The sequence below is a fragment of the Vicugna pacos genome, chromosome 7, assembly GCF_048564905.1.
Source record: "Vicugna pacos chromosome 7, VicPac4, whole genome shotgun sequence".
NCBI classification, from domain to species: Eukaryota; Metazoa; Chordata; class Mammalia; order Artiodactyla; family Camelidae; genus Vicugna; species Vicugna pacos.
Window position 1 is genome coordinate 17,190,505 of NC_132993.1, and position 23,631 is coordinate 17,214,135.

At 36.4% G+C, this 23,631-nt stretch overlaps 1 protein-coding gene and 1 long non-coding RNA gene across 2 annotated transcripts in view; one reads left to right on the top strand and one right to left on the bottom strand.

Moving 5' to 3' along the window:
• Positions 1 to 23,631, bottom strand: part of EXOC4 (exocyst complex component 4) — a 685,089-nt gene that overhangs the window by 317,333 nt on the left and 344,125 nt on the right. The gene's annotated exons all lie outside the window — the stretch shown is intronic.
• Positions 12,716 to 16,574, top strand: LOC140697535 (uncharacterized). The gene is made up of 2 exons (XR_012074673.1): positions 12,716 to 12,828; positions 15,617 to 16,574. It is a non-coding gene; the product is annotated as an uncharacterized lncRNA (long non-coding RNA).

Sequence of the window (23,631 nt, forward strand, 5' to 3'; positions counted from 1 at the left end):
GCATTGTAATCAAAGAACTAAATTAATGAATCTCCAGTGAGAAGTGGGATTTGTCTTAGCTGACAGCTGTGTGGTCCTGCCCCAAAACTTCTCTGAGTCTGAAGGTTTTCACTAGGTTCTATTTTAAGGATTTCAAAAAAGCACTTTATAACATGAACTATAAAGCACTATGTAAGTTTCAGGTATCATTTCTATTATTCCATCATCTAAGTTAACTGCCCATTGTCACTTAAGATAATCAGAATTTCAGGTCCTCAAATCTGTTAGAAACAAAAATGATAGCAAGTATTTTTCAAAAGAATTTGAGAGTTGAGGAAAAAAACTAAGCAGATTTCTATAATCTACTCTAAACTAAGAAAATGTTAATCATCTAATTAATTGGTATTTCATCGTCAACTTTATTTTTCTTTGTTTCTATTTACAATGGCTTTTTTCTTTTTCTTTTTTCCCCCCTTTGGTCATTTTCTTAACTAGTCACTGATTTAAGTTGAATTCTGTAACTTTACTAATAAAAGCTTCAATGCACATCCTTCAAAGCACCTAACAATTAGTTACGTGCTAAAACAAATCTCTTGGCTTCGATTTTATACTGTTTTTTTAATTGTTTTTTTAAAGAAAGAAGAGGCAGGGAATGGCCACTGAATATGTACACACACAAAATATTGTTAAGAACTCCGATCTGCCAGGAATGGAGACAGTGAAAGCCTGAGATAGGAAAGCAATTTCCAAGCAATGGACTGAATGTTTGTGTCCCCCATCTTGAAATTCATCTGTGAAACCTTAAGCCCAAGCGTGATGGTACTTGGAAGTGGGACCTTTGGGAGGTAATTAGGTTTAGAGAACATTTAGATGAAGTCATAGAGGTGGAGCCCCCACGATGGGATTAGCATCCTTATAAGAAAAGGAAGAGCCATCAGAACTTCTCTTCACGAGGTGAAGACACAGCAAAAAGAGAAGCCAAATCTCTAAGCCAGGAAGAGGGAACTCACCAGAACCCAACTAAGCTGTCACCCTCACCTTGGACTTTCAGTCTCCAGACCTGTGAGAAAGCCACTCAGTGGACGGTATTTTGTTATGGAGGTCCCAGCTAAGACACCCCCTTCATACTCTGTCTCTATATTCAGATTAATTGGGCCTGAGAGTCTGCAGGTGCAAACCAGTCTGAGAAGCAAATTACCCACACAACTCTGCACCCACCCAGAGAAGGCAAGTCCCAGCCCTCCACACTAGGGGTGTTCATGGAAGCTTCCCAGCTCTGCAGGCCTCCTGCCCCTGGGAGACAAGAAGGCTTTTCCTCCCCCGAGAAGGAGTCAGCAAGGACTGGAAATTTCTGTGGTTCTTACCCCTATTTTGAATTTGAAAAATGTAGCTTCTGTCGACAAAGAAAGAAAAATAATATAGGCAGCTCTTTTGGCAGATTTTCCTTGTGTCCACATATTTCGGTAGCCGTCTTTCTTCCTACCTTGTGTCTCTTTTTAACTTCCTACAGTAAAGAAGCAGTGATTACTGGAGACCCTATTAAACAACCTATGATTTCACCCTAACTTCAATATATTCCCCACCTTCATCCTCTCTGCAGCTCATACTGGGTGGACACTCTGGCAAGCTCCAACTCGGAGCTGTCCAGCATGCTAGCCACAAGCCACACCTGGTTATTAAGCACTTCAAACGTGGCCAGTCCAATCTGAGGTGTGCTTTAAGTACAAAGTACACAATTCTAAGATTTAGTATGAAAAGAAGAATGTAAAATACCCTATTAGTAATGTTTCCGTGGTTAAAGGTTGAAATATTTTGGAGGTATTGGGTGAAATAACAGATAATACTAAAACTTCTGTTTCTTTATACTTTTATTACTAAAACTTATCTCTGTTTCTTTATACTTCTAAAAATATGGTACATATTCTATTTCTACTGGAAATAAATTACAGTTGTGGCTCATATTTCTTCTGGAGAGCACTGATCCATACGTTCATTAGTCAACCAAAGCCACGTCTAAATTTAGGAGTTTGCGTATTAATGTAAATATACATACAAATATACTTGTGTCTGTATCACCTTGGTAGTATGCTTCTGTAACTGATAAACCAAGTTTGTGAATTCCTATAAAGAAGAAGGAAGGCACCATGCTGGAAACTGTTTCACTGGATGTTTTCATCATAGTAATTTCATTATATTAAGGGTAATGGAACTAGTCAAATTAAAGACTATACACTCATGTATATTTTTTCACATACACAGACCTGCATACATACATGCACACAGTGGTCATAAAAGTGGCATCAATTCAAAATAGTTGCTAGGAAAACCCATTCACACCCCAACAGAAAGGACAGGTGAATACTATGTTTTTATTTGAAATTAAATTTGATCACTTCTAAAGTTATAAATGCACTGGAACTTCTAGCTAAATGCTGCCTAGGTGAAAGTATAATTTAATACACAAATAAAAATCTCACACAATTGGCACAGCGAAGCCTCAGAGGAAATAGACTCTTTAACGGTGCCTGAAAATGATTTGATTATTAGCTTTGGATCCTGTTGATCTTGTTTAATGGTGTTAATATTCTCCTTCATTAAAATCTTTACGGTAATAGTCCGCTTCAACTCAGCTCCAATTCGAATTATCTCAGATTGTGAATTATGCAATTCTATTACACTCTGCACACATCTTTTTGAGGATGTGTAACAGTTATTCAGGTAATGGAAAATTTCTAAGTCTAGGACTACATTTTAATTTTGATTACTCAGGGAGAAATTCAACTTGGAAAAATAACACTTTCTAGGTATTTGTAACTCTTTGGTGTAACACCACTTGCAAATTCAAAATACTATTGATTTTGCATTTTGATTCTCAAATCTACTGCTTGCCCAGTCTTTCCTGGTTTTTTACCAGGTAAGAATATGCAATAAGATAACTGTTATTTTTAATTAACATATGAAAATTTAAACATCCAAGTAAGAGTTAGTCTTTCCAAAGTACTTGCCAATGGATATTAGATATTTATCTCAGAGCTGCTGCCACTGTTAAAAATATTCCAGAGTTCTATTTTAGGAACTCCCTTGAAAAAAATTAAAAGGTAACTTTTCTTTGTCTGCTGCACTTTTTCAACAATCTAAAATCATTCAAACCTCAGCTTGATGAATGAAGCAGTAAACAAATTAGGTACTATCATTTGGTGTAAAATATATATATATATATATGTAAACATATATATACATGCATAAAATATATGTAAGTATATACAAAGTATACGTTAAAATATATAAAGCAATTGTACTTAATTTTGGCATCCTTAAATGTGCTCTGAGCTAATTTCAAAGGAAGATTTTTTTTTAATGCTTGGAACAATGGCACATGTTTATATTTTTAAAAAACCATCCTAAAATAAGTATTTTTTTAGGAAAAATTCAGTTAAGATTATCAAACCTGGAATATTTACTTAAAAATCAGTCTATGATCACGTTTCTAACATAGTGACTCAAAAATCAATTGCAAAGACCAGTTTACCCTACTTCCTTTTACACTCCTAGCTCAGAATCATAGAATTAGTCATATTAGGTATGATCTTCTATTTCCTCTTAAGTAGATAGAGATGGAGTTGACCAAGGTCACAAAGCTAGAAAATGGTAGAGTCTGGTGTCCTGAGCACACTCCTTCCACACTAATTCTCATCTAGAGCTCTCCCTTCCCTTTGAAATTCAGACAGACCCAATATTCTCATTCTGAAATTCGTAATATTTCTTCTGTGTGGATATTTCATTCCAGACCACATTTAACCAAATTAAGCTACTTCTTCCCTTGGGGAAACTATAAAAACTCAATTGTCCTTTCTACCATTATGGATTCCACATAGTGATAGCGTTAATACTCCCACGCACTGATTATCCTGGACACAAATGGGTTCTTTCTCTTTACAACTAGAGCTGTGGATTCTCTCCCCAATTCTAGGGTCTGTATTAGCTTTCTGAGGTCTCCTCAAATGACAATATAACTACTTCTAACTGCCCTCTAGTAATTAAACTTTAATTCATATTAAGCTTAGGATTTGAACTTGATCAAGTTGAATTTTCTTACAACAGATACTATTAAGTTAGTATTTAATATCATAGAAGGGTTCTTCCTTTCCCTTTTATCAACTAACAAAGTTCAACAGAGAGTAGTCCCTGCAATGTTCTCTGGACCACAGTGATACCTAAGCCTCCATATAAAAAACAATTACCGAGCCAACCTCTTTCAGACAATAAAACAAATTCAGTAAAATAAAATAAACAAATGTAGACTATTATTACTGTTATAATACGATCTGATACATGCTTCTTGGCCAGGACAAAACAATCACTATAGGCAAAACAATCACTATAGGCTCAAAATCATGAATCCAAAGGTTGGTATCTGACCATGTATCTCCCCAGATAGGCCCTCTACTGATGAATAAATGATTTCCTGCAATTCTGGAACTTGTCAAAACTCACAGAGTACATCAGAGACAAATCCAGGAAGAGAGTCCACAACCAGTATCTTCCAATTTCTTTTCTTCTCATACAAAGTCAAGATGACTCTGACATAAAGAACTTGAATGAACATCACACAGAATTCATTTAGTGCAACTTCTCTAAATTGCACTTTTCGAAAAAACAGTCTCTTCAGAGAAGAGTAATTTTAAAAGAGGTGGTTCTGCTAACATATAACTTTGGAAAACACTGCATGCTATAGCAATCTCTTTGGCAATATGCACTTTAGCACGTTATAGTTCAGAAGAGTACTAGAGTTAAAAAAAAAAAAACTAATGAATTTTATTTAACCAAGGGGTTTTTTCTCCCGAAGTTCCACATTGTCCCTTACTGGCCATGACTGCAGTTACACGTCCTAGGACACGCACATCCTCTGGAGCATAGTTTGGCAAATGCCGGTCTTGAAGAGTATATACAGGGTTGAAAGAGAAATGAACATGGCGCCAGATGAAACTTAAGGAACATTCTATATGACTTTAGCACACTATTTAGCCACCCTAGACCTCAGTTTTCCTAACAAGAAGAATCATAATGAATCTCAGAACGATATAATGCAAAATTAATTGCTCTGATGCATTTTCCATTGCAAAGGCAAATCACAAACTTTATTCCTTAAACCAAAAGCAAACATTTAGTGAATGCGTAATGTTTCCGGCTCTGCAGGAGCTCCTCGAGATGGTCCTTACATGAAGGAGCTCTTAAGGATTGACTTAAGTGTGAAAAAAACACACACTTAAGTAAATCATTGCAGGGAGCTACTAGAGGAACAAATACTGATTCAGCCTAGAAAGGGTCAGGCAGAGAAAGCTCTACTGAGGAGTGGACCTGAGGGATGAATATCAATTTGTCCAAAGGGCTAAAGGCCAAACAAAGAGGAGTTGAAGAATATGAATCTTTGAACAGATTACATGTAAACATCTTCCTCGGCAAACACATTTCACACTAGCCTCCTCATTGTGTGTTCTAATTTCACCCTTGCAAATATTTTTATCATATCTGTAAGTATGGCTCTTAAAATGGTGAATGTTGATACTAAATAGTTGCTTTAAAAAGCAACTTCAGGTTAGTGCACAGGTTTATAAGTAACACATGCCTGGTGTATAACTGCTGAAGCACATGTCTACTTTTACTGACTAATCTATTAATAATGGTCTGATTCTTAATTTCCATATTATAGACGCATAACATACACAAATATATTAACCATTAACCTCTAAACTTTAATATTCTTTGCAAAGTCTCAACAAAGAGCTTCAACAACCATCAAGAGAGAAAAATAATGGCCAATACACATAATATAAGAAAAAACAAGACAGATATTAGATCCTGGTATAGAGTAGTATGTCTACTGAATGCTGGTAGCTCTATTCTTAAGCTTAAGATATCTACATCTATATAGGTATAGATACATAGATATATAGATATTCTTTAGTGCTAAAAACAAAGTTGTACAATATCTCTATACGTCTTAAGCCTCACCTAAAAGTGAAGCCACTCCTTAAAACTACAAAGATTTTTAAAAATAGCCTAAGTCTTTTTTCCATGGAGGGGCACTGCTACACAGAGCAAGAGGAAAAATAAAATAAAACCAGAGGTCACAAATATAAAGTGAACTTAATCTTTTTTCATAGAGCATTTGAGCTTTTTTATGAAGCACTGAACTTCTTTGCATTTTTTCTTCGTTCTTAAAACAGAATACATAGGCAGTTAGCACAACAGATTTTCACTTATTCATTTATTTATTTTTTGAATCAAGGTACTGGGGATTAGCCCAGGACCTTGTGCAGGCTAAGCATGTGCTCCACCACTGAGCTATCTCCTCCCTTCAGCACAACAAATTTTTTCAACAACGAATTTCAGTTTTATGGTACAGCTTGTTATATTGAGGTAAAAAGGGGGGCTCCTGAGTGGCTCAGCCCTGAGTTATGAACCATTCTTTACCGTTACCTGGATGTGTCACCTTGTTTAAGTTTTTACAACCTTTACTGATCAATGGGGGAAGGAGAATAATAATAATTACTTCGCAGAATTACTGTAAGAGTTAAATGAGATAATCTATGTTAAAGTGCCTTCCTATCCCTTAAGCTTTAAAATAATCCACTTCTCAGGGACATAGAAAATAAATTATGGTTACCAAAGGGGAGAGGGTGGGGGAAGGATAAATTAGGGGTTGGGGACACACATTACTATATATAAAATAAATAAACAACAAGGACCTATTGTATAGCACAGGGAACTATACTCAATTTCTTATAATAACATAATGGAAAAGAATCTAAAAAGAAAAAACATACATGTATATGTGTAACAGAATCACATTGTTGTATACCTGAAACTAACATTGCAATCAACTACATTTCAATAAACTAAAAAAATAAGCCACTTCCCCTCCACACTTCATTCCCAGTTTGTTTCCATGAATGAGAACAAAGAAAAGGAACCAAAACAAAGATAATGACAAAACATAAGGAAGACTAACTAGTCTAGAAAAAGGACCATCTTTTAATCTCTCAACCCTGAGGGTACATTAGAATTACCCTGTGAGCTTTCCAACAATAACTTCCCAGGTCCCAGGCCTTAATTTATAGTGTCAGGATCACCAGGAATGGAGCCCAAGAATGTGCACTGTTTCCTCAGTAATTCTGATGCCGCCAACTCCAGACATGTGCTTAAAACAAATTTCCCACGGCAGGTAACAGTCCTAACACCAAGAAGGGGCTCAGTAACTGTTTATTAAATAAACAGACTGGATGTGATTGATTGAGCCATTTGTGATAGCATTTAAAAAGAATTTCTGAAAACTACACTAATAATGTTCTAGGTATAGGATGCTGACAAATAAGTTTTTGCCTTCAGAGTTTAATAAGGGAGGCTGATATGCAAACAGATAAAAGAAAACTGTGATGGATGCAACAAGAGAAAAACAGCAAAAAAGGAGAGTGGGTTTAACATGCTGCTCTAAAGTCACTTATTTCAAGAAATCAGTAATTATTCAACGTCAACAACAGAAAACCTGAAAGATTATACAGCAGAGACCAAAATTTAAAGGGGAATATCCATTAGTTTTACATTTATGTCATGCTTTAAATGCTCCCTGATCAATACTACATTTTGTTCTCTAACACCTGAGAAACGGGACAAATGTGTAGAATACTTGACCCATATTTATGTGTTAGTCTTCATATAAGACAATATTATTTCAAGCGATCCCTAATACAGCCACACTTCAGTATAATACATGAATCTGGACAGCTCTTTGGCTTTTACTGGAATAGGATTTGATGCATACAACACAATTGTTCATATAAGCAGAAGTCAGATACAACAGAAACACATTGTAGAGTCACACGTCAAACTTAAAATGCTGAGACAACTTAAGGAAAATCAGTGATAATGAGAACTAAAAAAACTGCTGTCACTTAATGGTGTAACAATTAACAATACAGACTTACTTAAGCTGCTAGTGGCTTGAGTTTGTCCCAGCTATCAAAGCTGACCGGTTATTTGGGAGGAGGCTCAACTCGAGAGTAACATGGCCCCTGTCTTCAAGTAGCTGATAAATATAGTGGGGAGAGACAGATAACCAACAAGTGTTCCTGGGGAGGTGATACTGAAGTTGACAACTGAAGGTCCTGAGGTAGGGAAGGGCTTGGCATGTGTGAGAGACTGAAAGGAGGCCAGCGTGGTTAGAGCACAGCCATGTTATACCCCTTCTACCATGTGACACAAGGATCCACATGAGTGATGTATCTGCGCATCTCTGCACCCACCACAGGAGTGCTCAGGGACACACTCAAGGTCCACCTGTGACCAGAAGACCAACACCAGGCCTGGTCCTATCACAACTTTTGAGCCACAATTTCCTTTACTTTCCTATTTCTCATATAGTATTAAGTTTAGCTTACTTACTTGTATCTTTATAAGCCAATTTAAATCCTTTGTGTAAAAGGACAGAATGTAAACAAATATATCTGTTTGGTAAGATGAAGCATTTCACTCACTGGAATTCCTCCCAGAAAAGGCTGACAGCAGACAAGGCCGTGTGTCCAAGGAAGCAGGGTCTGCATCAGCAGTGAGAGGACGAAGAGGAGGAGGAGGAAGCAGCATGGTGAGATGGGGCCGATGGACCCACGGTTAGCAGCTGTTGTGACTCTTAACTTTGGGGTTTGGGAAAGCTATCTGAAGAAGGTCTTTACAAAGTTTTGCTGCAAGATGAACTTTTTAAAAAAAAGTGATTCTTCTCCTCTTCAAGAAAATTGGTAGTAAAGGTCCTGATTAATTCAAAGCTCTCATGGTTAAACTGGTATGTTAAGACTGGGCCATAAGACTGCTCAGTTTCCGTGTTTCCTACGTGCTAGAGTGGGGAGATGTAAGAGGAACCAGTTGAACGCTAAAGAAGAAAGCTTAACCTGGTCAGGGAAGTATTTCGGCCTGGTCACAATCACTCTACTCTAAGAATTATTTACCAAGAGGTTGCAGGTGTATTGGCTAATGTTACTCAGAGACTGAAACACAGTTTCAAGACTGGATTTCTTTTCCAAACTATGACTTACAGCAATAAATCTGGAGATGAGAAGACCTGAGCTGCATATGGAAGAAACTACTTAGATAAATAGTAATATAACAAAATATATGTAAGGAAAGAGGGCACAATTTCATTGTGCACACAGAATACTGCAAATGCTTGACTGGTAGAGAGATACCACTGGCATCTTTTGGTTTCTCAAGTATTCAGAGTGTAATAAAAATGTCGAAACTTTCACACAGGAACCAATGAAGCATCTCCTGACAAAGAGAAATGGGCCTGGACCACAGGTCTACTGCTTTCTGAAATGTTTAAAATGACAGATAAGCTAAATTACATTTAAAGGTTTTATTTTTCTAAGGCAGACAAACTACGTTTTTCCTGATACCAAAAGATCATTTACTTGTTTTAAAAAATATATTCAGACCATGTTCCTCTAGTTCCAGAGTTCCCATACCATTTATAACAGAGAATACTAATGGCTAATAAAACTGGGCACCGTTTCTTTTCTCATCAGTCCCACAGGAGCAGTAATCACCACTACACTGCCATTCTGAATGTCAAGTAAAATAACTAATCCACTGGGAATCAAAGTAAAAAGCTGCAAAATATTGTTTTATTGCTGCCATATTTTCAATACATATTTTTATTTTGTGGAAGAATTCTATTTAATTAAACATACGCATTGATCAAAGGAAAAATGCGTGTACATACATACATAATATGATGCTTGTTTTAGACAATGTGTACTTATACGTAGAGTTTCATTTTCAGCTGGCTTTGAAAACAGGCCAGCTTCTTCAGAGTTAATCATGCTATAAAATGTACTACCTTCTTCCTGGTTTTGGTGAAGAGACCTTTAAAATTACATCATGACCTCAGGACATTTCTATTTGCATTACAGGGTGTCTAAATCATGATTCCAAATCTGAGTTCAATGGCGTGTAAAGTGATGCTAAATAGTTCTCCTCTAGACCAACTTTTTTAACAGTGCTTTAAGGCAAATATAGACATCCTTTATGCCTACTTTTAAAAATTTTACAAATGTCTGTACACACAGTTTGCTCGATTCATACATTTCTATTTTAAGATTTAATTCAAATATTTATGTTAAATAAATACCCTTATCCAACAGGCTTTTTTTTCTTTAAGTCACATTTCATGGCAACTGATTAATAACTAGTTGAGCTAAAACACTGAACAACTGCCTTTAAGGCCAGACTGAAGAATTTAACTAGAGAAAGTTCAGTACTTGTATTAATAGTCAGGTCCTGAGGTGTGGGGAAAGAAGGTGCTCAGAAGCAACAGACAGGGAGGCAAATGCCATGATGGAAATTTACAACTCAAAATATACGGAACATAAGGACGTGGAAGAAATCCAATTGTTACACTTGGTACCATTCCACAGCAAAACTATTCTTTGCCTATAGATTTAATTAAAAATGTAGGAAGGAGCCCAGTCAAATCTGTTTGTTCTAGCTGATTAGGTGGAAATCCCACTCTGCTGGCTGTACAGGGCTCCGTGCATTAATAACTAGGTCATGCAACTGCCACTATCATTGAGTGCATCTGCTCCACAGATAGTACCTGTTGATGCGGTCAGCCTACAGACCTTGTTCTACGGCGTGATTCCGTCCTACCAAGCTGGAGCTCATCTGACCAAGGGTAAGCATCTTATCCAATGGCAGCTAATTCAAGGGCTGGCTAGAAGCCAAGATCATATTCTTACCCTCAGTAAGCTGAAACTGAAATGAGATAGCAACTAAAGGATTATGATGTAGAAGAATACTGGAAATGCCATGACATGTTAAGTTGAACTTTTAAATGAACCCAAGTTGTGGGGAAATAAAACTATAATGAGGGAAAAGTGAGCATGAATGTTACCTGGAACATTCCTGAATGTTTACTGGAAGACACTATTTGTGGACCAGCTATCATTCAAATTCTACTGTCTCTTTTCTCTTTAAAATGTTTACTATTATTGCTGCTCCCTCTGTGTTTTTTAATAACTCCCAGTACATCACATATATGCCCTAATACTTGCAATAATCTGAATGAGTCTCTATTCTTTGCAAAGAAAGGATCCAACCAAAAGATTGAGCAAAAGTTTTGCCAATGAATTTTAAAACCAAGTTAAATATCTAAGTAAGCTGTCTTCTCTGTAACTTACTGTTATCCACCTGACCAGATTACCACTGGCGAGAAGAATAAAGATGGTAGTAATGGCCTCACAACCAGCATTCTTAGCAATTTTATAATCAGTAACTTCTTCACTTCACATGTGTCTCTCCCGTCTCACACACATCTCCACTTTCTCTCATTCATACTCACTTACAAGACTTCGTTTACTGTTGACAAATGACAGTGACTGCAGGTGTTTGGGAAATTAAACAGTCATCTTCAATAAACTGTAGACTCTGTTACTACAGACATTCAGAAGATCAGATTTGAAGAATACAGAGATTTTTCAATGGAATCACTAATGATGTAAAAGCTCAAATGCCATCTTGCTCATCATCCACCAACATATCCCATTTCTAACAATTCTGAGACTTTAGCCATAATGTTCCGTATCGCCTACTTCACCTCCTCCCCTCCCCAACTCCATCCACCCACACTGCCAAGGCTCAAAATCTCCCAATCAAGTTGAATTTTATGCCACATCTGCTTTGATCTTTTTCCTATGTGTCAAATTATTCACTTAAAGCAAAAGGTAAACAGGATTTACTTAATCTGTATCCTCCAAATCCTTTCAGATTAAGTATGTATTTCCTTCAAGGAGATGTCACACAGCTCCCTATTACTACTGTTCATTAAATCTTCATATGCCTTGTCAAATTTTCATTACAAAATATTCAAGCACATAAATAAGTGTAAAGAATGACTATCCATGAAGTCGCTACCCAGTTTAAGAAATAAAACATTACAGAGTGAAAGTGTTGAGTGCAGTCCGCCCTAATTACATTCCTTGTCCTTCTCCACTGCCACCCCAGAAGTAACCATTATCTCTTTAATGTTTATCATTCAAAATAAGCCTTTATATTTTATACATGTAGGTATTGCTAAAGAGCACATACAAAGACATATCCACATGTATCATTTTTAAACTTTATATAAATGCCATCACACAACATTCTTCACCACACATCACATTTGGGAGACTAATTCACTTTGATATACAAAGCTACCATTCAGTTACTGTTTACTGCTGGATAGGATGGGTGGCTTTTTATTGCTGGCACATGTCAATGCATTTATCAACCTTTCCGCCAATGAATGATGAGGATGCTTCTAGTTTTTCACTCGCTATACCAGCTAATGTAGGTTGTACTCCATTGGTGAGTAACTAGCTTTTCTGTCTGCTGTTAATATCTTATCTTCGACTTTGGTGTTCTACAGGTTTATTCTGCTGCATTAAGGCATGAGTTTCTTCTATCTTTCCTACTTAGAATTCATTATACTTCCGGGATCTAAGGATGTATGTCATTTATCAATTCTGGAAATTTCTCAACTTCTATCTCCTTAGATATTGCCTTGTTCTCATTTTTTCTATTGTCCTCTTTTAAATTTCTTTCAGATGTATGTTAGAACTTCTCATCTTGTTTGTTCCATTTACCTATTGTCATGTAAGAAACAGCTCTAACACTTAGTAACCACCACCAATCTGTGGTGCAGCCACTCACCAGGCAGAGCAGAGACGGACTATTTGTTCCACGACATCCGACACCTCAGCTGTGAATACTCAAACAACTAGAAGTGACGCAAAGAACTGGGACTGGCTTCTCCATCAGGTTTGGGATTCCTCAAAATATCGTAGCCACGGGGTAGCTGGATTTCTTTCCAGTCAGCTCACTATTCCAAAAACAATTATTCCAGCAAGGCAGAAGCTATGTAGTCTTTTATGACTTAGCCTCTGAATTTACAGAATATGATTTATGCCACACTCTTGATTCAAGCAGTCACAAGCCTACCGAGTTTCAACAGCACAGATTCCATCTCAGGATAGGAGTAGCATCAAAAAATCTGCAGTCCTTAATAAAAGGGCCACAGCATCCTACATAGTTTAACCTTTTTTCATATTTTCTAAATCTTTTGTCTTTATTCATTACATTTTAAGTAAATTTTCAGGTTTTTTAAAATCATTTGCTAATTCTCTCTTAAATGTGTCCAATCTAATGTTTAAGCCATGCATTAAATTCTTAATGCAAAGATTAAAATTTCACTCTTAGAAATCTATTTGGTTCTTTTTTAAGACTACTTAGTTTTTTGTTTATTTTTTTAACAGCATCTTATTCTTTTATCATGTTTTAGATGCAAATTTTACTTCTTAAATGTCTGAAAACATATCCATTTTATATTCTACAATTAGTAATTCCATTTCTCAAGTTACTGGGAACCAATTCAACTGCTTATTATTTCTGCTTGACTCCAGCACACAGTTCCATATTATTTGGGGTTGTAAACTTATGTTTTAGGAAATTTTATCCATGGGGAGAACTAAGCCTAAATTAAGTTTATTCCTCCAGAGAAGAACTGTTTGTTCTGCCAGGACAAATTACCTTGTCATTTTCCTTTACTGATGAGTGGATTTTTTTTTAATTTTACCCTTTTATTGAAAGTATAACTCATCAAAAATTCTCAGCTTTATATGGTGGTTTTAATTCTAAATCCCCTCTTGTATAGGCCCCCAAGTCCTGTTCCCAGTAGTGATGCAGCTGGTAAAACTCAAGCCTTTTGGTTAGTGAGACTGACAAATGCCCTCAAGGCAGCTGCAGTATCAGTATCTGCTTGAGGCTCTGGTTTTTAGTTTTCTCTTTATTTTTATCCCCAAGGGACCTCTTACTCTGTAACAAGGTCAGCACTACATTTAAAAGAAAGTTTATTACATTATATCCCAGATCTTCTAACTGCTCTGTACTGGAAAAATTTCCAGACTTTTTAGCTTTCAACCGTGCCAGAAATCAAAGTCCCTTCATTTTATTTTTATGGGGTCATTTCTAATATTTTTCTTCCCCATTTCCTTTGACCTAGAACCTACAAATTTGTCACACATTATGTGAAATCCTTTTACTTCATCAGACCAGATTAAAAAGGTGATATAACTTAGTATTTTTTAAATCGCCAATCCTCCAATTGAAAATCAAATAAAAAGATGGTAACTTTGTATTAAAATAATTTGTCTTTAAAAGCTTGTTGAGTTTACATTTAGTATAATTCAACCATACTTTTGCATCATTTACGAAATTACAAGAGTTCACTAAAACTCAAAGAATAACATTTTCTGGCATTTAAGATAAATTTTAATTATTTTAAATTTAATAAATCATACTGCAAGATTAATACTTCACCTTTCATTTGTAAAACACTATTTCATAGTTGACAAGTAGCCGTACCAAAAGGCAGAAGGATAATATGACATTTGGAGACATCTTTTCTGCACAACATCTAGTCCTCATACCAGATCCTCACATGTGCTCAGCAGCAATGCGCTAGTTAAGGTTTGTTAAAGCAACTAATCGGATAAATCGTGCATGTTACATTGGCAGAATAATACATCTTTCAAATAGCAAATGAGATTTTTTTACTTTCTAAATGACCTAGGACAGCTTGCTATGCATGCATAAACAAACGTGACCATACGTTGTGATCATCTGCTGAACATGCTATGTTTCAATAAAAAGGGAAGAATTCCTACTTTCTAGGTATTTTATTTTACATCCTTTTATTTTGGATATTTAGATGTATTGGTTAAAATATTCACCAGCTTTTCATATTGTTACATTCATATAAATTACCTGAATTTTCTTTTTATTAAAAAAAAAAAGTGTCACAAAAGTGACTTTTTAAACAAAACTGGCAAAATTGCTTTTTTTGGTTCAAGAATGCCTAAAAATCTCATGTAAATTCCCCAAAGCTGGGCAAAAGAGATGGTGTGCTGTGTAGACCACAAACCTCTAGTAGGAATAGGGCTTTTAAATGAGGATTTTACTGGAAATTATTTTCACCAATTCTGACCTTAAACAATACTTAATTAATGATCCGTGAAAGAATAACAATCACTGTGTTTTCTTTGATTCAAAAGCTACAGATATTAGTTATAATGGCTTAGATGAGCAAATTGTAAATCACTGCTATTGCCAGAGTCTGGACAGCTGAATATATACATTAGGTAGTAAGCCCTAGGATATGAAGCAGCACTGTGTATAAAATCAGCACACTGTGAGTTACATTAACAAGTCAGATGCAGAATAAGCTGCAGACCTGCTACTGATCAATTATGCCCCAAGCAGAGCAATCAAGGAGTGCTATCTTTGAAAGTAAGCCTGTTGACCCAAAAGAATGAGAAACAACACCCACAGTGATTTTACTCCTTCTAATCTGTCTGATAACACTAACAAAATGTGTCAGCTGGAATGAGCCATGTGATATAAACACACAGGGAAGGAGAAGTGGGGCCCCACAAAGCCAGGAGTAAAAGAAGAGGAGAGATGACAATCAAAAGAGTCACAGGGCTCAGAAAATCAAGGTGGGTAGGGCGGTCTTTCAAAGGAACTCTCATACTTTTTCCCCCTTTCATAGAACGACAAAGGCTCTGCAAGATCAGAGCGCCAACTCGTTGAAAGAAAAGCATTTCACGGCGCTCAGCGCAGAGGGGAGATCCACGCATCCTTTTGCCATCTGTGGACCAACTCCTTTCCTTCAAAAAGCATTGAGAAAATAACAATGTGCTCCAGGACCCAGCAGGTGTAGCTTCTGAATCATTTTGATGGAAAGCCTCAGACCCTACGAGGTGGTGAAAAAGTCTGACCATAAATACCACTTGTACATGGCACAGAGCTAGGCAAGGAAATCGTAACGTACGCGTGAGAAAGGTGGCTTGTGAAGCTGCTCGGAGTATGCTCCTCTTTCGTAGCGCCACCCATGGATACCAGAGTGTTTCTTTAGTAAACATTATGTGAGCCCAGTAGTGCATGGACTCTCACAAGTAGGGCAAAAAGGCTGATGTATGTATTGTAAGAATTTGTCTCTGTGCCTCAATTTTCTTATCTACAAAATGAGGATACTAACAATGCCTGCCTCATAGGTCCTAAGTTTTAGTAATAAGAACCAAATCAATATATGTAAAGTGATTAAAACAGTGCTAGATTTATACCATTCCATAGTTCTTAGCTATCCTAACAGCAGTATTAGCTTTATCATGCTTAACAGGCTTGTTTTCCTGATTTCTATATCAGTTATCCAAAATGTCAATGTTTCTATTTTTTATGAGTTTCCATCTCAATAATTTGGCTATAACATTCCTCCTAGATAGTAAATGGCAATGTGTTACAGGAACCTATTTAAAAATAAACAATAGAAAAAAGAAAAAAATAATGAAATAGAATACTCTAAAATGGCAACAAAAGAAATTAGGTCAAATATCATCAGATTAGTAAAATTTTTCATTATACAGATGATACAGATTGTTTCTATTGTATACAATTGAATACAGCACCCAGTATATCACTTCTTTTGAATAAAGTTACACACCTGTCTACTTCCCATGTACCAGACTTTTCTTTTTAACAGTTTATTTTGAAATAACTGTGCACTTAAAGAAGAGCTGCAAAGACAATATAGAGAGTTCCCATATACCTTCCACCTATTTCCCCTTATTTAACCATGGTGCAATTACCAAAACTAAAGAGTTCATGCTGGCATAATATTATATAGACTTTATTCTGATTTCCCCAGTTCTTCCACGAATGTCCTCTTTCTGTCCCAGGATCTAATCCTCAATGTTTTGTTGCATTTAGTTGTCCTGTCTTAGTCTCTTCCAATCTATGATAGTTCCTTGGTCTTTGTCTTTCATGATTTTAAAACTTTTGGGAGTATACTTGCTAGTTATTTTGTTTCTTTGGTGTTGTCCGGGATGAGTGTGTGGCTGTGGATTTGGGGGAGGAATACCATGGAGGTGAAGTGCTCTTCTCATTTCATCACACCAGGGGATACGTGGTGTCAACATGCCTCATTACTTGTGCTGTCAACTTTGATCTTCAGCAAGGTGGTGTCTATCAAATTTCCCTACTGTAAAGTTACTTTTTCCCTTTCCAGACACTCTGGCTGTTAGAAGTGGGTCACTATGCCCAGTGTACACTATAAGGCAGGGGAAATGGCTTCACCTTCTCCTGGAGGGAGGAGTATCAAAGAATTTGTGGATTTATGTTAAAACTATCACAGTCATTAATAAATACTTCGGGACAGATACTTTGAGGCTATACAGATATCCTGTTTCTCTAATTAGGTTTTTTTCAAAAGCCATTTTTACATATATCATTTTCTTTGCCCTTCACAAGAATCCCTTATCTTATGAATAGATAAACTGAGCCTGAACAACATTGACTCAGCTCACTATGAGAAAAGGGTAAAGTAAATTCTGAAGTTCATGGGAAGATTGTAAATCCACATGGCAGTGCTAATTCTGTTGCTCAGTATCAGCACTGGGAGATTTCACTGTCCAAACAGAAATGGGGGCCAAATAGGCACACCCACTTATTCAGATTAACTCCCTTTACTGCAGAGTAAATTTAAGTAGAAAACAAAGAAGAGGGCTGGGCTAGGAGATAATTAAGTGTTTGATACTTCAGCTACGTGTGCACAAAATCACCATTCTTCTTCTAAATTGAGACTTATTCCCTGACCTAAGAAGAATGTCTACTTGATTCTCTTTTCCTAAAAAATAAACTAGACTCTGAACTACCTGACCAGTTCTTCAAAGACATCTGAATCCCACTGGGGGATAGAGTTTAGGCTGAAGCCTAAGATACAGCTTCAGATAAACCTGTTTTCTAACTGTTGAATCACACTTCACTCTAAACATCTTTAGTTAATACCGTCCAGACTTGAAAGTTCATAATGTTTAAATTCTAAAAAACAAAAAAGCCTACATAGAATATTTTGCATACTTTTAGGTAATATTTATAGAGCACTTTTCCATTTATCTCCTCATTCCATCCTTTCAACCATAATTTAAATAAACAGAAAAAAACCCCACCTTATTTCCATTTTACAGATGAGACTTCTAAGGTTTTAAGCAGCTTACTGGCAACATTAGGACTTGAAACTAGACAGACGTATATTATGCTGTAAATCTACATTTGCTCTACACTGATGGGTATTCATTCTTTCTATTTATGTCTGAACTGGCCTGAGCATACTTGGATGTATCAGATCATTACCTTTAGACAAAACGCTTTTTGGAGACTATGTCAGAGCTATTGACACTTTTTAAAATCACATTTTTTCGAATCACAGGACACAGGTTCATCTGATAAAAAATAGAGAAAAAAACTAAAAAGTAGGGAAAACAACACCATGGGATAACTATGTTATTTGTTAATATTACTTCTTAGTAATATTTTACACAGTTAAGATCATATTTTGTCTATAATCACAGATCACAAAAACTTGAAACACAGGTCCTTTTTGCTAATAAAGGCTCTTCATGGACATTTAGTAGTGTTTACCACTAACAAAAATGGCCAACAGCTATATGATGCTTACATGCCAGGCACTGTTCGAAGGGCTTCACACATACGAACGTAGTCTTCATATCAGCCCTATACGGCAGGTATTATGATCTCCATTTTATAGGAAACCCAAACCCACTTAATGGCTATATAATAGAACACTATTTGAAAATACCATAATTTACTTAGCCTTCCCACTATTTCCTGACATTTAGGTTGTTCACAATTTATAAAACTATCATGGATATGGCTAATGTTATGTTCTGGCCCTGCAGGTATTATTAACATAAATGTATGCTGGTTTGGCTGGAACTGTGGATTAAATAAACTAAAAAGTGAAACACAGTCTTTTTATTAGACATTGCTGAGTAAGTGGTACCAAAAAAAAAAAAAACAACACACAGGTAATAAAAAGCAAGCAGTCTTTATATTTTCAAATATCTTGGACTGCCTGTAATATTGGATGTAAGTCTCCTGGCCAGAAACCCACTGAATCACATTTTTTGCCTGAATAACAGTCATTATTGGTGATCTCATGATAATGACATGATTTCCCTCCAAGACCATAATATCTGGTGCTGTGGTTTAGGGAAAGGAAATTGTGACAGGGCGAAGGAAAATCGCTCGTGTATGATCAGTCAATAAACAGCCAGCTGGATCAGAAAAACCACCTGGGTTAACTATTTTGTTTGGGCAGACCACATTGCCTTTCTATTTTAAAACTAAGTAAAACGCTCTCAAGTTGTTCACAAATGTTTCTCTGCATTACAGTGGGGAGCCCTAAGTCCATACGCTAACAATACTGTACGCAATCTAAGGCCCACTGAATGGGGAAACCTGCCTTGCTACTGCCAGTCTAGAATTGTTTACAGGAAAAAGCAGTTGTCCTGTTTTGTCATAAATGCAGACTTTTTTTCACTATAGATACAGAGAGAACATTTCTTTTTTAAATTAAGAAAACAAAATGCTCTACTTCGAAGCAAGTTTCCATCATTCAAAAAGAGATCTGGTGCCAAAATGCCCTTTACCTCCTCTATTTACATGAGAAACACGGCAGAAAGAGACTTCATGCTCTCCACCATCTAATTTCTCTAAGCTACAGCCATTGATTCTTTGTAAGTTTATTTATTCAAAACAACAGCACAAACAATTCTTTTTTCTTGGGTCAGCAGCTTACTGAATTAACATCAATCATCAAAGGAGACGGGGCTGAAAGGAAGATGGAAGCCCATTTTCTCAGAGATTGATTTTTTAAAGCCCAAACACGCAGGCAGAAGCAGGAGACTGTTTCCCTTTGAAAGGTTCAGCTTGAAAGTCACAGCTAAAACCTGGGCACTCACAGGACTGACCAGGTTCACTGCAATCTTACAGCATTCTTTTTAATCACTTGTATTTCTTTGTTTTGATGGCTTGTGCGAGTGGATGACTTCACTCTATAAAGCCCACCTGAATACCTTAAAACAAGGGGAGGGGAGGTTCCAAAGGGAGGCAGATCAATGCTGCTGTTTATTATAATGCTTTTCTAATGGCTTTCTCTACTGTCTTTACTTACTTTGATGTATTTAAAGTGGGAAAAGGTCATCAAAGGCCTCTTTGATTAGAGGCTTAAATGTATTTGAATACCCATCTTTGGCATGTTTTAAAGGTGATTTGTTGTGTAGGTCCCAGCAAAACTATTCTTTGAAAACCTTGATTTGTTTCTTGCTAGGAATTCGGCTCAATTATTTTTCCTTGCAAGGTTGGGGTGGAGAGTGCTTGCCTGAAAATGAAAAAGTCAGAAGGGTCAGTATTCCTGAGACTAAGAACTGAGAAAAGTAATTGGTTTATATCCATTTTACACCCTGTCGTGTCGGGGGACTGTGTTTCCTTCCTGTAGCTTTTCTGGAGATTAACGTAAGGTGAGGAATGCATTAGACCAAGCATGTGTAAACTACTGGCTTCCTATGTCAGTCGAATGTGCTATACTCTTTATTTGGGATACTTTTAAAATGTTTGCCCTATTGGTAAATCAATTTTACGAGAAAATGTGAGATTTTTCAGTCTTGGGTACAAGTAAATAAAGAAAGATGAAAGAAAGGTCCCATATGCCTGAGCTGGTTGGCAGAAAGGACCCTGTGTTATCACTGTTTTCTCTCAAATTGAGACAAAATTTATTTCAGTTAAGAATTTGATATCAAAGCCATCAATCACCCTCTTGTCTGAGAATGAAGCGGGAACATCCATTTGTTTGCCAGATGTAAAACAAAGATTTTTAGCCTTTAGTTCACAGGGATCGTGCTGAGGAATAAAAGTGGTTCCTTGGAAGGGAGAAATAAATTAAGTCATTAAATCAATATGAAGGACTTTTACCTAATTTTCAAAAAAATCACTACTTACCGATGAGATATGATTTGTTCACCATTCTAAACTTTCTATTCACTCCCACACTTAGATCATAGACAAATTAGTAAACTAATGTTGTAAGGCAAATATTACCTATGCCCATTTTGAGTCATCTTTTAGAGTCAACATTCTACAGGATGTTGCGCAGTGAGAAAATGCAAAATCTAGGAGAAAAAAAGGCCTGCCATGAGTAATGACTAGTAATTTCAACTGGTTATAAAGCGTTATAGTTAATATAATGTCCATGCCATTCTATGGGGATTAGGTGGAACCCAAGTGAAGCTAAAAATACTGCCCAGGACCAGCTCCTGGGCACGATACAGTGATTCAGCAGGAGAGGTGGGAACTTCAGGCCACAGGCTCTGCTCTGAGTGGCTGTGGGGTGGCCAATCTACAAGAAGAAGAAATCTCAGAAGCCCTCAGAGACGGGGGAAGGGATGAAAGAGCACAATCGGTCATGAGAAGGAGAACTTGAAGACAGCATTGTTAACAAAACTGCTCTGAGACAAAGTAAGCTTAAAAGCAGGATTTGGAATAAAGGTGGTGAAGGGAAGAAAAGGCTTTGGAAAATTCTGAAAATAAAATTTCCTAAATGGTGCACTCACTTCCACCATGATGGGCCATCTCCAAAAGAACAACTGATGGGAGAGAAGCTTAAGACTTGCAGGACAGTAGGTGAAAACATGGACTGCTTGTCCAAGGTTGGGCGCATAGGGAGAAATACTCTAAGTCAAGGGCCTAAGTTCATGAGTAATAGATACGAAGTATTTTCAACAAAACAGAAGTCCTGAGATAGGTTTTAAACACATAAAGAATAACCAAAAAATATAAAAATAGAATATTCAAGTGAAAGAAGTAACTTGAGATCAACCAGTGGGGAAGAGAGTGGGTAAAAGCCATCAAGAGCATGTTCTGGAGACACAATGTGGAAACTTAAAAGGGGGAAAAAAATAAAAGGAGAATGAGAACAGGTGTGTGACTAAATTTATGACCTCCAAAAATATTTTATTTTTTTCAAAATTAACCTAACCTTGAGAAATCAGCTACTTTAATAAAGGGGTCAGCATGAGGGAAACAGTTGGGAGTAAATTGCATTAAATTATTTCCTTGTGAGTGAACACACAGTGTAATAAGCTGTGAAGAGTGTAATTCTGTACTAACATCGTGTTTTGCAAGCAAAGTGGGAAATTGAGAATTACTGAACCTTGCTTAAGTTCTTATCCAAACAAGTGTTTCAATTAGTTAAATAAGATTTCATCTAGTTTTAGAACTGGAGTTGGTTGGTGGAATAAAGCAGTCCATCTATGGTGCTGCAAAATGGCCCAGCAAATTTGTTATACATAGGATTAAATCTAACCAAAGAAAGCTATTTGTATTTATACAGCAGTATTATTTAGTAATATTATCTTCTAGGTTAATCCACGTATACATGACAGCTTTACTGAAATGTAACTTTGATACCATTGTTTACGCTGTTTTTAAGGTTATGCTTAACTTGAGCAAAACAGGAGAAAACAGAGGCTTATTAAAAACAGTTTATGAAAGTTTAAGAGTATAATTAGAGTGATGCATTTTTAAGCCCAGTATACTACTGAATACATAATAGGACAGTAAATAAACATTCTAATCCACTAAGTGATAAGTGCTCTCTAAGAAATATCTATCTAGTAATGAAATAAAATATACAATATCTTTCTGTTAAAACTAACAAGGAAAAAAAAAAAACCCCCAAAGCATTCAATTTTGATGCTATTTCCCAGAAAGGGAAGGATTTAAGAGTGACTGCTTCATTGGGTGGCTTTGCAGTGGGGAATGTAAAGGAGATTTCATTTATGTTTGTAACCATCAAGGTGCTGAGCACAGTTTTTTGCACTTAAATACTTGCTAAATTAAAGAATAAAGGAAACTGATAAACAGAAAGAAAGCAAAAGCCAAAATAAAAAACCAGAAATAAGCAAACTTCAAAACACAAGCCTGTAATTCCAAATTGAAGCTTTGGAATTGTATCCTCATGGTTGGTAACTTGGATGACAGTCAGCTTTTGTTTGTTTGTTTGTTTTTTAAATTGCATGCAATACATCTACATCTGAGGATTTCTACTACATATCTCTTGCAGAGAGATCAGTATGGCGCTGACAAAGTTGGAAGTGTCTAATGATGAAATCATGGAACACATCTAGCCCAGTAAATCACCTAGATAGAGTTCTCTAAACCATGGATTTGGTAGGCTTGTGGAATGACAAAGACATGGAGATTTGTCATCTGTTCCTATAAACAGCAACACATCTTAACTATAACAAAGATGTCGATAAGAATCTTGTCATTCTTTCCTCGAGATCTCAAAAATACGAAATAAGGGAAATACCTAAAATTATGAAACCAGTTAGTTTCATGTCGTGCATAGGAAATAAGGAGTTCAAATAAAACAGAATAATACTCTGTAAGGATAAGACAGGTGTTATCAGTATAAACAAGAATAGCCATCACCATCAAGGAGGCAAGAACTCCAGACCTTGGAGATTCATCACTTTGATCTCATTTGCTGTCTCTGTCTCTCTCTCACACACACATATACTGTATTTTTGTACCAGTAAATGATAATTTTACATGACTTTTTGAAAAGCTTTCTATAAAACGTAGAAGAACTTCCTACTGCAAATAAAAGGACATAATCTTAGACAATCTTCTTACTTGCAAAAATTA